The sequence below is a fragment of the Leptinotarsa decemlineata genome, unplaced genomic scaffold (genome assembly GCF_025532065.1).
Source record: "Leptinotarsa decemlineata unplaced genomic scaffold, Ldec_3_MD MMD2_tig00026328_RagTag_RagTag, whole genome shotgun sequence".
Lineage (NCBI taxonomy): Eukaryota > Metazoa > Arthropoda > Insecta > Coleoptera > Chrysomelidae > Leptinotarsa > Leptinotarsa decemlineata.
The window spans coordinates 17,597,447-17,610,691 of NW_027412688.1; positions in this window are offsets into that span (position 1 = coordinate 17,597,447).

Below are 13,245 nucleotides of genomic sequence, written 5' to 3' on the forward strand. Positions count from 1 at the left end.
AGAAGTGATCGAGCCAAAATTTTCTACTGTGGTTTCGAGGTGAGAGATCGGCTATCTGAAGATGTAGTATAGATACACAATCAAATTTTCTATGATGGATGCGAATTTTGGTAACTCGGAAATTCAAATTCAGACATGGAAAATATTGAAAATTCCAGCCCTACCTCTGCCATAGTTCGATAAATCACTTGTAGAATTTGTTCGTGAATAAAATAGATTTCAGGTAGGTATTTATTTTATTGTATTGTTTATTTTTTTTTATGTGATTGTCCAGTTAATACATACTTTTTGAAAATATCAATCTGACTTTTTTTTTGTGAATTTCTTTTCGCTTTAATGATAGTAATTACTCAATTTGGAAAGTATCCAACTAATATCATCGATCCGATTTCAAATAAAGTACATGGACAACAAATCCGGCAAATACGCTTCTTTACGCACACATATTAGGATGCGTCGCTGAAGATTTGAACTATCCGCAAATATTTTTGGTAAAGGATGATGATATTTTTGAAAAAGATTATGGCTTTCTACTTTTCAGTTTCCTTACAAAGAATGTGGGAAACTAACGGAAAAAGGAATAATAAACACAGTTCACAATGAAAGATATCCAAGAGAACCTCAGATCCCTGAATAGAAATTACGGAAACGTATTGGACTCTGTCAATTTCTGTTGCAATCAAATTATACTGTTATTCCAAAATAGTAGGCACTATTTTGTCAGGAACCTCTGACGTTTTTGTCTTGCCTTGAATTATCTCTCATAGTGGCGTACAGAAATCATACTAAACAGATGAGGAAAAATGATGAAATATATAGAATCACAACCTTGACAACAATGTTGTGCCTACTTTTATGGAATTGTTCTTTACTTTGAAGCCGCTCTGAATAAAATGAACAGAAAAATAACATATTTGTCGAAGTTAATTTCTTGATGCAGCAGGCTTGTGAGAATAATATAGAAGTTAGGGTGTTCCATATAAGAATAACGAAAATTTATTAGTAGTCTTAAAAAAGATTGGGAGATCATAAAATGTCCAATTGTTGATTCGGATATGAATACTCTTCATCGAGTTTCACCCCATCCTTCCTCACATGCGTCTAAGTTCATCGTAGTTAAAATGTCAATAAAACATGACAACAACATTCAAAACTACAAGGCGTGCCTGCAATGCTGTTGGGCTCGCTATTGAAAACGCAATAGAAACTTGATTATTAACGAACATCTCACCAGCAATATCAAACTTTTGTTAAAACGCATTTAAGGAAAAGTAAAGGATTAACATTTCAAATATGTTTGTCATTACGTATGTTAAACCTTCTCCTCGCTGATATATTACCAAAATGTATGAGGTTTGAAATCGAAGCTACCAAATTTATAATCCAGTATCCTCTTTCTTACAGAAACGTAGCCCATAATACTTCTGGATAGTGAAGTGATATGCAGTTACCACAATGTTTATGGCCGAGACCGCGAATCAACGCCTAGCATCAAATCGAGAGGAGATGTCACTTTGCTGTCAACAAATCAGTTAAAAGTTTTAATACAGAAAAAAGTTGTGTTTCGATGCTGAGGATCTTTGAGTAACAATTATTATTTAATTATGTAGAAATACTTCAACAGAATTGTATTTATGTTGTGAATATTTACCTCCATCTGTTTATCATATATTTATATATATATATATATATATATATATATATATATATATATATATATATATATATATATATATATATATATATATATATCTGTCTGTCTGTTTAAAATCTGTTTTTCCGTTAACAAGCTGTCGCACCCCTACGAACGACAACACTCAAAAGGCGAAACTTGTGCAAGCTAAGGATTAACGAGGTATTACCTTACAACGTGTGATTTCTAACACGGGTTGGACGATAGCAAGTGAAAATCGATCGTTCAGACTGGGGCTTGAACCACCGACCAACACGGCAGTGAATTCAAGTGAGTGAACAAAGCACCCACGTCGAACCGAGCGGCTACCGACCAAATTTGATATGAATGTGAACAATAATTTATTCATTAATATTTGTGCCGGACTTTCACCACTGTTTGTAACATATATTTTTTTGTTTCTTAAAATAGCATTTAAAAGTTTCAAAAGTGTCTGTCTGCACGAAAGCCAGATTGACTGATTGGTTTTCAGGAAAGAAAAGGTTTTGGCTTCCAACTTTTCCATCCTTATAAAGAAAAGTGAAATAACCTTATTTTCTCCATGTTCAATCATCCAATTACTAGAAGCTTATAAGAGATCCTTTGTCACCGACCAATACCAAAAATTAACGTAAGGCACGAGTTTTGAACTTTTTTTAGTATTAAGTGGTTAAACATGGACCATAAAGAACGTCCGCGTAGTTGAAAACTGAACGCACCAAAGATTCACATAAGGAATTTTTCTCATGATAAAGTAGAATATGGCGGTTACCATAAATTATTTTCAGTGTAGAGTAGGTACGTTATAAGAGTTTATTTATAAATTTTTCAAATCTCAGATCTACATTCATCAAAACACTAAGATTTATTGCTCCACTAACAATATCTAGTGATTTATTCGCATGCAAATATTCGCAGAGTAAATCACTATGGAACTGTGATATCTTGGCCCAAAAATCATTACATTCAAATAACTAGGGTTTATGAATGAACAGTGGTTCCTTGCCAGTTCAACAAATCTATTTATATCTGCATTGACAGTGTCACAAGCACTGTCTGCCATTTCGCCGAAAAGCTGTGATATTTGAGTATCATCAGCGTATAAATGCCCCTGACAAGTGTAAAGAACCTGTAGTGAGTATATATAGAGTACAATGAAGGGCCGAGTATGGTACCTTTAGGTGCCCCTGATTTGAGATATAATATTTCTGAGCTGCATCCTACTATACTAACCAGTTGCTGTCTCTTCTTTGAATAGTCCGTCAATATGCCAGAACGTTGACAGAAAAACCATTGAATTACAAAATACTTAACAAAAGATTATGATTTATAATATCAAACGCTCAATTCTCGCTCGCTCAATTCTCAATACTTTCCAGAATTCTATAGATTTTCCTTAAAATCAGTATCTCAAATACACTGATTTTTCGAATATAACTGAGATAGGTATCGAAAAGGTTTCTGAGTTCTTTATAATAATTGTCTGTCTCAGTTTTGAACTTTTTGTATCTTATATGCGCATTATTAGGTAGTATCATGTACTTCAAATTCAAACGCCAGTACAGGCCTTTGTGTAATTTTAATAGTTTATTAGGTGCGTGAATATCAAATATCACTGAGACCTGTATTATCAGAAAAGCGTTAATTTAAATGTATTTTTTGGTTCATTCATTCATTTTTTATTCATCATTTTAATAAACAAATGATCAATATCGGCATCTATTAGGTAAGATGTAGCACTAGATAGTTACATTTTACAGATTTCTGCATTTTAATTTTAGAGATGAGATTCTCATACATAGATGTCGCGTGAATCGTGAAGTACAACCTGATCAATATGGACTCTTTTCTGTATCGCTATTTTCTCATTTGCAAGACCCAATCAAGGTTGCTGTTGATAATATTGCAGCTGGTTCAGTACTACATCTTCATTATATCCTTCCCCATCGAAGTTTAGACAAATATCTATATTTAGATGAAATTCATCCTTTTCTTATGAAAATTATCTAACGATCGTCTCTCCTTTTCAGTTCAAGTTTTCGAAAAGTGTTTTTTGAAAGTGAATTATAACAGGTATATCCATTTATCCTCTTCGAATCATTGAACTTTTTATTCATTCAATATAACCATTGATATTCCCTATATTATCTGCCATCGTTTCAAACTGATCAGTAATTAATAATTTTTTTGCTCCCTAAGATATTTCCTTATTCGTCATTTCTTCAATATTCATTATAATATTCTCCTTTTTCGAATTGAATGAAGATAGTTGGTAAGTTGAAAAAAATGTTTAGCGTCATTTGTTTATGAATTGTTCATAAATAAATAGACTATGAAAGTATTGAAAAAAATATATAATTTTGTTCTCTTCATAATATAATGACTTAAATTTTTTTTTTCAACAACAATTGAAAAAAATTAATTGTTTATAATTTCAAATGTTTAAATAATCAGTTGAGAACTGTTTTCTATACCAAAGATCATAATTGACATTCCTCTGAAAATCAACAGAAAATATTTATCAATAATTTTATTGTAATAGCTAAACAATTTGTTATAAACCAATTTTCAACCACCATATATTTTTTTCTCAAACCGTTAAAAATTACAAAAACAATTATACATTTCAAACTTTCGAAGAATTTTTATTGCTACAAAAGGTGCATAAACCACTCGATTTGTAAACTAAAAAACTTTGAAAATGTTGAAAATACAAAAATAAACATTGAGTTTCTTTTTCATAGGGAACTGACAGATCTTTCAATTGAGCTGTTACTATTATTAATCAAATGCATTTGTTGAAAAAATAACAGGCATTTTTGACGTTTTTCGCAACATTTTATACTTCTAGCATAATAAATAACGCAAATAGGATAGTATACCTATGAAGAAGTGTCGTCTATTTATTGTTTATTGGAGAATAATTTGGTTTTTCATCTATCTATTCACAGTCTTGATAGTTCCTACTGGAACCTCTGACGTAAAATGAATCTATTGAAAATACTTTTCCAACACCAGAACAAAATTACGGTCTCTCGACACGTGTTTCGCTAACAAAGTTAGCGTCCTCAGGAGATCACTATGACTGAATTTTACTACTACGTTAGTGTTTTCATATGTTAGTGGTCTAACTACTATCTGTTAGTAATACCTAAATACTACCGGTTAGTATTACCTAACTACTACCTGTTAGTATTCCTATGCTAAATTACCTGTTTCTTAATACCTCTAGTTTGTTATGTATTTCCCCTATGTTAGTGACTATTCCCTACTTTTTTCAAAAACTACACCTTACGATTTGATCTCCAAAAATTTTATTTGAAAAATATATCACATGTTTCGCTAACACAGTGGCTTTATCAAGTGATTTGAATGCTTCAAGTTGTTTCTTACAATAATATTTATTTACTACAGATAACCATAATTGAGACTACCTCCAAAAAATTACCTAAACCTCTACCTAAGGTACCTGTTGAATTATGATCACCTGAAGCATATTACCTAACATCTCCAACAATACTGATTCTTCATCGGTTTTTAAGAAAACAAGTTTAATAATGGTGATCCATTTAAATCCAGTTAGTAATTCATAAGGATGTTTGAATTTTTAAGTTTATTAATTTCCATTGCTTCCAAATAATTCAGTTTCAAACCTTTATTTTCTATGTGCAGGAACTCTTCGTTGAAAACATGTTTTCCTTCTAGATTATTTGAATATGTTGATTTTTTTTTTCTTATTTACATAGCTCGTATGATGCTTCTGGTTTCAATTCCTAAATGTTCTGCCAGTTTGACCAATATATACCATAGGACACGTTCCACACATCAATTTATATACTCCTGATTTCTCGAATTTGGGTGTTTTGTCTTTATTATTTTTAACTAACTTTCCCAACGTATTACTTATTATATATGCAATTTTAATATCTCGTTTCCTCAAAAATTAAGCCAGTTTTTCCGCTATTTGTCCATGGAGATAAAAATTTCACATATAGAAAATGAAGATTTGAAACTGAATCAACTGAATCATTTGGAAGCAATGGAAATTAATTCAAACAATCTAATGAATGAACAACTAGGTTTGAATAAATCACCTGTAGTATATGAATATTAGTGTGAGAAACAACTTGAAGTATTCAAATCACTTGATAATGTTACTGTGTTAGCAAAGCATGTTATGATATATTTTTCAAATAGAGTTTGTGGAGATCAAATCGTGAGGTGTAGTTTTTGAAATTACTATGGATCTTCATCAATTAACGGCCGAATCAATCAGACAAAAAACTATTCCCTACATTTTTTCTCTAACGTTCATCTGTTTTTCATTCAGAATTACACTACTGGTTTGTATGTCAAATTCAACCCCACTCTCCGAGTTCATCTAGAATACATTGTCTGGACTGCTGGGATGTATATCGGATATCCTGAATATCCACGGAGCGTGAGTGGACTGAATACTCAGGATTTTCCTGAATATATTTCAACAAAAACGGTATTTTTGATTCTAGAAATGATCAATATATTGATATTCACTATAAAACGCGAAATTGCATAGAAATTGTTCAAGTGACTTGGCACATTTGATTTCACCAAGCGGCACATATCAGAAATACGCGACGGACTGTGGCTGCTCATCGTTTTGGGGTTCAACTCAGTACACCTCGAACTTCACTTTTTAAGAACTCATTCATCTGGAGAACTGCGTTTATGTGGAATAAACTTCCTGAGAACGATTTTTCAAATGGATTTGACCTCCAGCGATTCAAATCCAATATGAATCGCTATTTTTGCACAGGCACCGCTCCGAGAACGGCTTTGGGATTTTCTTGTAGTGCTTGTGTTTTTTCCTCAGAAAAATAAGATGAGCAGTAAATTGTTTTGTTATCTCTCAAAGGAAATAGGCTGCGGTATCGATGACTGGCAGGGTAGCACCAACGCTCCGACTTCTCAGGGACAACATCGTCATATTTTAAGCAATTGTTACCCAAAAATAATAAAGTATTAACATTAAGGTTCTTCTTGAATTACTTCGACCATTTGGTGAAAACCGTATGAAAATCTGTTTGTTAGTTTTTTAATTTACTGACAGACACGGCGGGAGACTTTTATTCATATGTAGTGATGATAGTGCCTACTCATCAATATATGAAACTGATTTTCATAATTTCACGGAAAGAAGGAGAGATTGGGATTATTTCAATTACTTATAATTGGTCATTATTTAATAGGGATAATTGAACAATGTCAAGTTTTTTATTTGTGGAAAGTAAACTATACCCTGTCATGTATGTAGATGAACTTTTCAATTGCTACTATCGAAATTTCAATAACCGTTATTGAAATGTTTCGTCAGTATAACGTACCATAAACGGTAATGCAGATTGTTTTCTGACTTCATCTAATATTTATGAAACTATCACTATTGAAATTCGTCATTTGAGATTATCAGCATCAACTGGGTGTGTTCTATAACCAATAGATTTTAAGTGACCCCAAAGAAAAAAGTTAAATCTGATTATCTCGAAGGTCATCCAATTGCTTATTGCTCCTCTTTCACCAATCTATCATTGAGTGGTAGAAAGATGACAATGAGCTGCAGCACCTTCTTGCTGAAAGGATGTTGATTTCAATGTACCTATGCTCAAGTAACTCTTATCACAAAAGTGATTATTTCCACTTCACCAACTTCATGATTCCAGTATTTCAAAAATTGTAATGTTACAGATCTTTCGATCCATTCCAATTTGGAATAATTTCAAATGGAATACAAGCTTAGCCAGAGTTGCATAGAATTTATATATCCGGAATTATCACCGAATTTGAAATTCCATATAGAATAAATTCCCAGAAATGAATATCCCCTATTTACTGTTATTATTTTTCATAATATTTCGATGGAATCATTTCACGAATGAACGGTCATGTTCATAGTTCACCATGGTTCATTGAAGTAGTTTTCAATGTAATCCAAAATTAGATTCTAGAATGCCTCGTTCAATCCGAATTAATCCCATTGTTGAGGAAATTCCATTGATTTTATGAAATGTTCTCTCCAGATACCTTCTCATTAGTATATACAGAGTCTAACATGGAAAAATTCCTTGGGGATGCATTCTATATTAGGATTTAGAATTTTCAGTTTCTATAAACAAGCTGACTTTTTAAAGAGACTACTATTAGTGTTTTGCGAACCCTCGAATTTAGTCGCGAACTCAGACGGTGTGATGAAATCTATAACAGCATGAAGCGTTTTCAAAATATTTGACGTGACATTGTTTTACAGCGTTAGAACTTTTATGTTTCAAATACGGAAAGATGAAATAATAATTGTTGTTTATGTGTCACTATTTTTCGGTTTCAAAGGCTTCTTCAGAACTTTATACATCCTGGGTTAATATCCGATGACTGAACATTAGGGTTTCGTAACGCATATTCATGCTGTGTTAGATAGTTTAGAGTACTAATACCTGTACCTGGATTAGGTAATTTGTCATTAACATTTAGTGATATTTGTGCACCTGCCATCATGTTGTTTGTTATCCTTTTACTTCTTAGAATGTGATTCCATATTCGATTGAGATTTACCGCTTCTTTTTTTCTGTTAAAATAACTCGTCTTTTTGTGGATCTCTATTGCCTCCCGCACCAGTCGGCTATGGTACTCCTGGTTGGGAACAATGGGTTCTGTGTTTTCAAACAGAATCATGTGGTTTCCTTCACTGGGTGAGTGTTCTACCACAGCTGACTTGTTTGACCTAGTCTGTAGTTTCTTTCATGCTCTTTCAGCTTTGTTTCCATGGATCTTTTGGTGGTTTCATATAAACCTTTCCACAAATGCACGGTATGCGATAAGCCTTGCTGCTAATAGTGGTCCCCTTTCTCTTTAATCGACCCGAGACTTCCCACCAGGAAGATACAACAAAGCCTGTCTTTGTCCTTAGCCGACCCGAGGCTTCCCACCAGGAAGAAATATCATTAATAAAATCTGTTCTGAAAAATAACGCTTATCTAGATTTGTTCATAAATTCAACGATAAATGTAATAGAAAAAAAATTTGTCAATTAAAAATTAAACGACCCTACAAACTGCTTCACAAATTCAACAACATCCAACTCAACAATTACCGACTCAACATCCACCAACACCTATTACAGCTAACGATATACCTTATATTCCAGGACTATCAGAAAAAATAAAAGGTATTGGAAATATGTCTGATGTAGATTCTTCTTTCATATTCACACATAAAAACCCAGTAACACTGAAAAGAAAACAAAAAATTGCATTTATGAGATACCTCGGTTTCATGGTAAAAGTTACATTGGTGAAATTTCAAGATCATTGTAAGTGCATGAGAACATCGAGATTACAAAAAAAATAGACACTTGACAGGATCTAAATTGTCAGAACACATTTTCAACTCAGATGATGAACATCGAGTTGAATGGAACAAGACGAAAATTATTATCAATGAACCTCACTCTAAGAGATGTTAACTAAAAGAATCAGCGTATATTTTCATATCTGGAGAGAATTGTTTCTCGAACAGCTCCTTAGAAATAGATCCTACTTGGCTACCCATCTCAAAGAATAATTTGGATAGTAGCGAAATGACAACAGACAAGATAGGAAGTTAATGCAGCAATCATGACGGCTGAAGTGGCTAATTTGGTGCGCGATGTGCAAAACTTGGAAATTGGAGTTGAATAATGGCAAAAAGTTTCTCGCAAAAAAGGTGTCAAGAAAAGTAGGAGAGTCATGATAGGCGGAAATGAGGACATACCTGACATTAGTACTATGCCTAAAGTTACCTCTCTCTACGTAACTCGGCTGAAACCCGACACTGAACCTGATGTTATGAAGAAAACACTGAAAAAACATTTTTCCGAGGTAGTGTGTGAGAATCACCCATCTAAGTTCCCCCAACTTTATTCATCAATGAAAATTACAATCAATCAGGAAAACTTTAAGAAAGCACGAAGACCTGAAGTTTGGCTTAGCGGAGCACTGGTGTCGCGTTTTTTCGTGAAGAGGACTGCACCATCAACTCAGGGTCAGTTGGTGAGTCCCACGTTAAGGAACTAAACACTAAATAAGTAATCTGAGTGTATTTCACATAAATATACAGTTTATATCCAATAAAGTCGATGAGTTAGTGTATTTTTAGATGGTTCTAATTATGATATTGTTTGTTTGTCAGAACATTGGCTTACAGAGAAAATAAAAAATATAAATTCAACTACTCACTTTTTAGCTGCATATTTCTGCAAAAAAAAATATGAAACATGGTGGAGTTGTTATCTATTGTAAAAATAATTTGAATTCAAAAATATTAGACTTGAATTCTTACACAGTTTCTGAAAAGCAACATGAAAATATTATTACTGGGATATTTTAATATTGATTTCCTGTCTAACACAATTTCACATTTCCAACTTAAATGCTTACTAGATTCTTATGGTCTTAAAATAACTATCAATAGCTTCACACGAGCCACTGCAGAATTATTCACATGCATAGATAATATAATTACCAATATACTTGAAAATTCATATGACACTGATGTTCTTGACCCCTGTCTATCTGATCACAAAGGGCAATTTGAAATCATCAACGAGTTTCCAGAAATTCGTACAGAGAGATTTGACACCTTTTGTGTTACAAAAAAAGGACTAACAAATTTCAGAAATCATCTACTCAGGGTAAATTTTAGTTATCTGGATATCGACCAACTTGGTGTGAAACGGTTCTCAGAAAACTTTATAAATATTTTTGAAAATTCAATCAAACTATCATTCACTCTAAAGAAACATGAAATTTCAAAAAATAACCTGAAACTACCATGGTTCGATGATAATATTTCCAGAGCTTGCTGGAATATAATAAACAGTGAAAGGAATCCTATTAATGCAATTAAACCAGTAGAGCTATCAGCACAATGCTTGAATGACTTTTTCTGCAGTATAGCTGATAATCAAAGGTGGTTTTTTTCTATTGGTTGGGAAAGGGATAAAAAATGTTCGTAGAAAAACAATTTAGTTTTATGCCAACGTTTCGGACTTTATTAAATCCATAATCAGGGCTCTATAATAAAATAATTTTATAATTGAACAGTATATGCCAATACATATTGCAAAATTTATTAAGTTTATACAATCTCATATTATGTAAAAGAGAAACAAACATGTACACTTACCAAACATTAGTTATCCATGTCAAAAAAATGTTTAAAATATATTTGTCAGACAACATAGGTACAAACGAAAATGAGGACTAACCAAATGAAAACTCATACACCACAGACACATTAAAAATGAAAACGATATCAACTGATTAGGAATGGACGTTTTTGTTTGTCTTCAAAAAAAATTATAAACAATAGAAAGATATCAGATTACACAGGATGGTGGAAACTTATGTGTATTAAAATATTAAGGAATTCGATTTAGTAAATTGAAATAAGCACTATTCAGTCCTTCTATGTCCCTTCTTTTTTGTTTGAAAATGTGGATCATCTCACTAAACAGTCGTTTACCTGATGAAGGTTGAATATCTAAAATCATGGGGTTTGCAAAGTCAAAATTGTAGTTGTTTTCTCTTGTGTGTTCAACGAGGCCTGTTGGATTGCCAACATTCAACTTCCTTGTATCTCTTTCATGTTCAACCTGTTTTTTAAATAACGTCCCGTTTGCCCTACATAACATTCTGGACAATCCTTGCAGTTAATTTTATAAACGACTTTTGATTGCATATTCATCGGGGTTTCTGTTTTTTGTTTCGAAAAAATCTTTTACTTACAGTGTTTTTCAGAAAAGTTATGAACATAAGGAATTTTGAAATGTTTTGAATTGTTAATTTCCAGTGTAGGTTGTCTATTTTCATTTATAATTTTTTCACCAATGAAGGAGGGTAATAGAATTTATTATATAAATGAACTATTTAATATTACAACGATAAAAATTAAAACAACAATAAAAATTAATTGGCGCTCCGAGGCGACTTCAATCATTCTAGTGACGCGTTTGCTTTTTCAGCTGCAGGAAAACCCGGAAAACCTGCAGCACCACATCATCTGAAGATCTTGATCTGCCAATATCCTCTCTCAATTAAAAGAAAATGTAGGGTGTCTCCAGAGGCTCCAATAGCTTCAAAACATCGCCAGAACACTTCGTGACACAACTATCGTCAAACTTAAACCAGTCCGTTTCGTCTTTGACCAAGGCGTAATAATGACCAAATTCAACGCCAGAACCACAGTGAACAATGACTGCATGAATATTATAATAGTGGTCTGCTAGATTGAAATGTTCCTCTACTTCGAACCTTCCAAAGAGTTTTTTGCTTCCGTCAGAGGTTGAGTCTTGTTTAAAGATCATCAGTGTTATTATTAGATTGACTGGTGCCTCAGCTATACTTGTTTCTTCATAACAGTCAGTTAGTTTGGCGCATGTTTGGCAATACAGTCGATCATCACCTGTTAAAAATTCCATTTTCAGATGATTCAACAATAAGCTTCGCACGGACTGGTTATTAGTCACATTAGGAGAAGCTAGATGAAGTTCCAGAAATTCACATAAGTTTTCGCTACCTCTTGAACATTCACTACAAAGTAAACAAGTGAGGATTTTTCCAGCAAAAGATTTACGAACACAAGACGAAATGGACTGTACGGAATCATTCAATCCAGAGCGGTCAGGAGTATTGATTTTGCTATTGTTTTGCTCACGAAGAGTATTCAACAAAAACCCCAAGAACTCGGAACAATCATCTTGTTTTCCTAACGAGTATCTAGTGGACTTCAGAGACTCTAGGTTGGAGGGAAATATGATGCAGTTTTACGAAACTGCAGCTGCATGAACAGGTGTTTGAGTTTGATGAATAAGTAGGAAACATTCCCGTTCTCGTTCATCATTAAAACCTCGTTCTTGAAATTCTTTGTCATGAACAACACTTGTATCACTTGTATTCATGTAGCAAGTGTTTCCCAAATTATCCAATCCAATTTTTTTCTCTAGATTTTCAGGACAACTCTCTACTGATTCGTAAGGAAGAACATGTTTCATAGAATCATCATAAAAAATATTTCTCAAGCTGCGATCGATTCTTCCAAGTGAAGAAGGGTTTCGTAGAGGGATCGATTTGGCTCTTGCTTCATGAAGCTCTTCCACTGAAAGGGAACCAAAACTACGAAGACTGCAACTCATATTTGGGGAACAAGAATGACCTAACTCCATTGACCGCACTGAAAAAGAAGAAGGTGGATCAATCACTTGTGAATTAACCTTGATAGGAGACGATGACGAATATCTACATATCTCGGCTTGTTTCGAAGAGATTTCAGTTCCGTGCTGAAATTAGGGCAATGCATGATCTCATCAAAGTTATGTGAAGGAGGAATTGTTCCAAGGATCGAAGCAGCATTGCCACGTTGAATAGGAGGGTAATTATTTTTAATAAGAAAATCTTCTATAATTCTAATTATGAAACTCAGTAACAGAAATTGTGAGTGCTCTCGAATTTAAGTTCCTAATGATAATTATTTTATTGTTAAAACTATGTTGTGAAAAATAATTA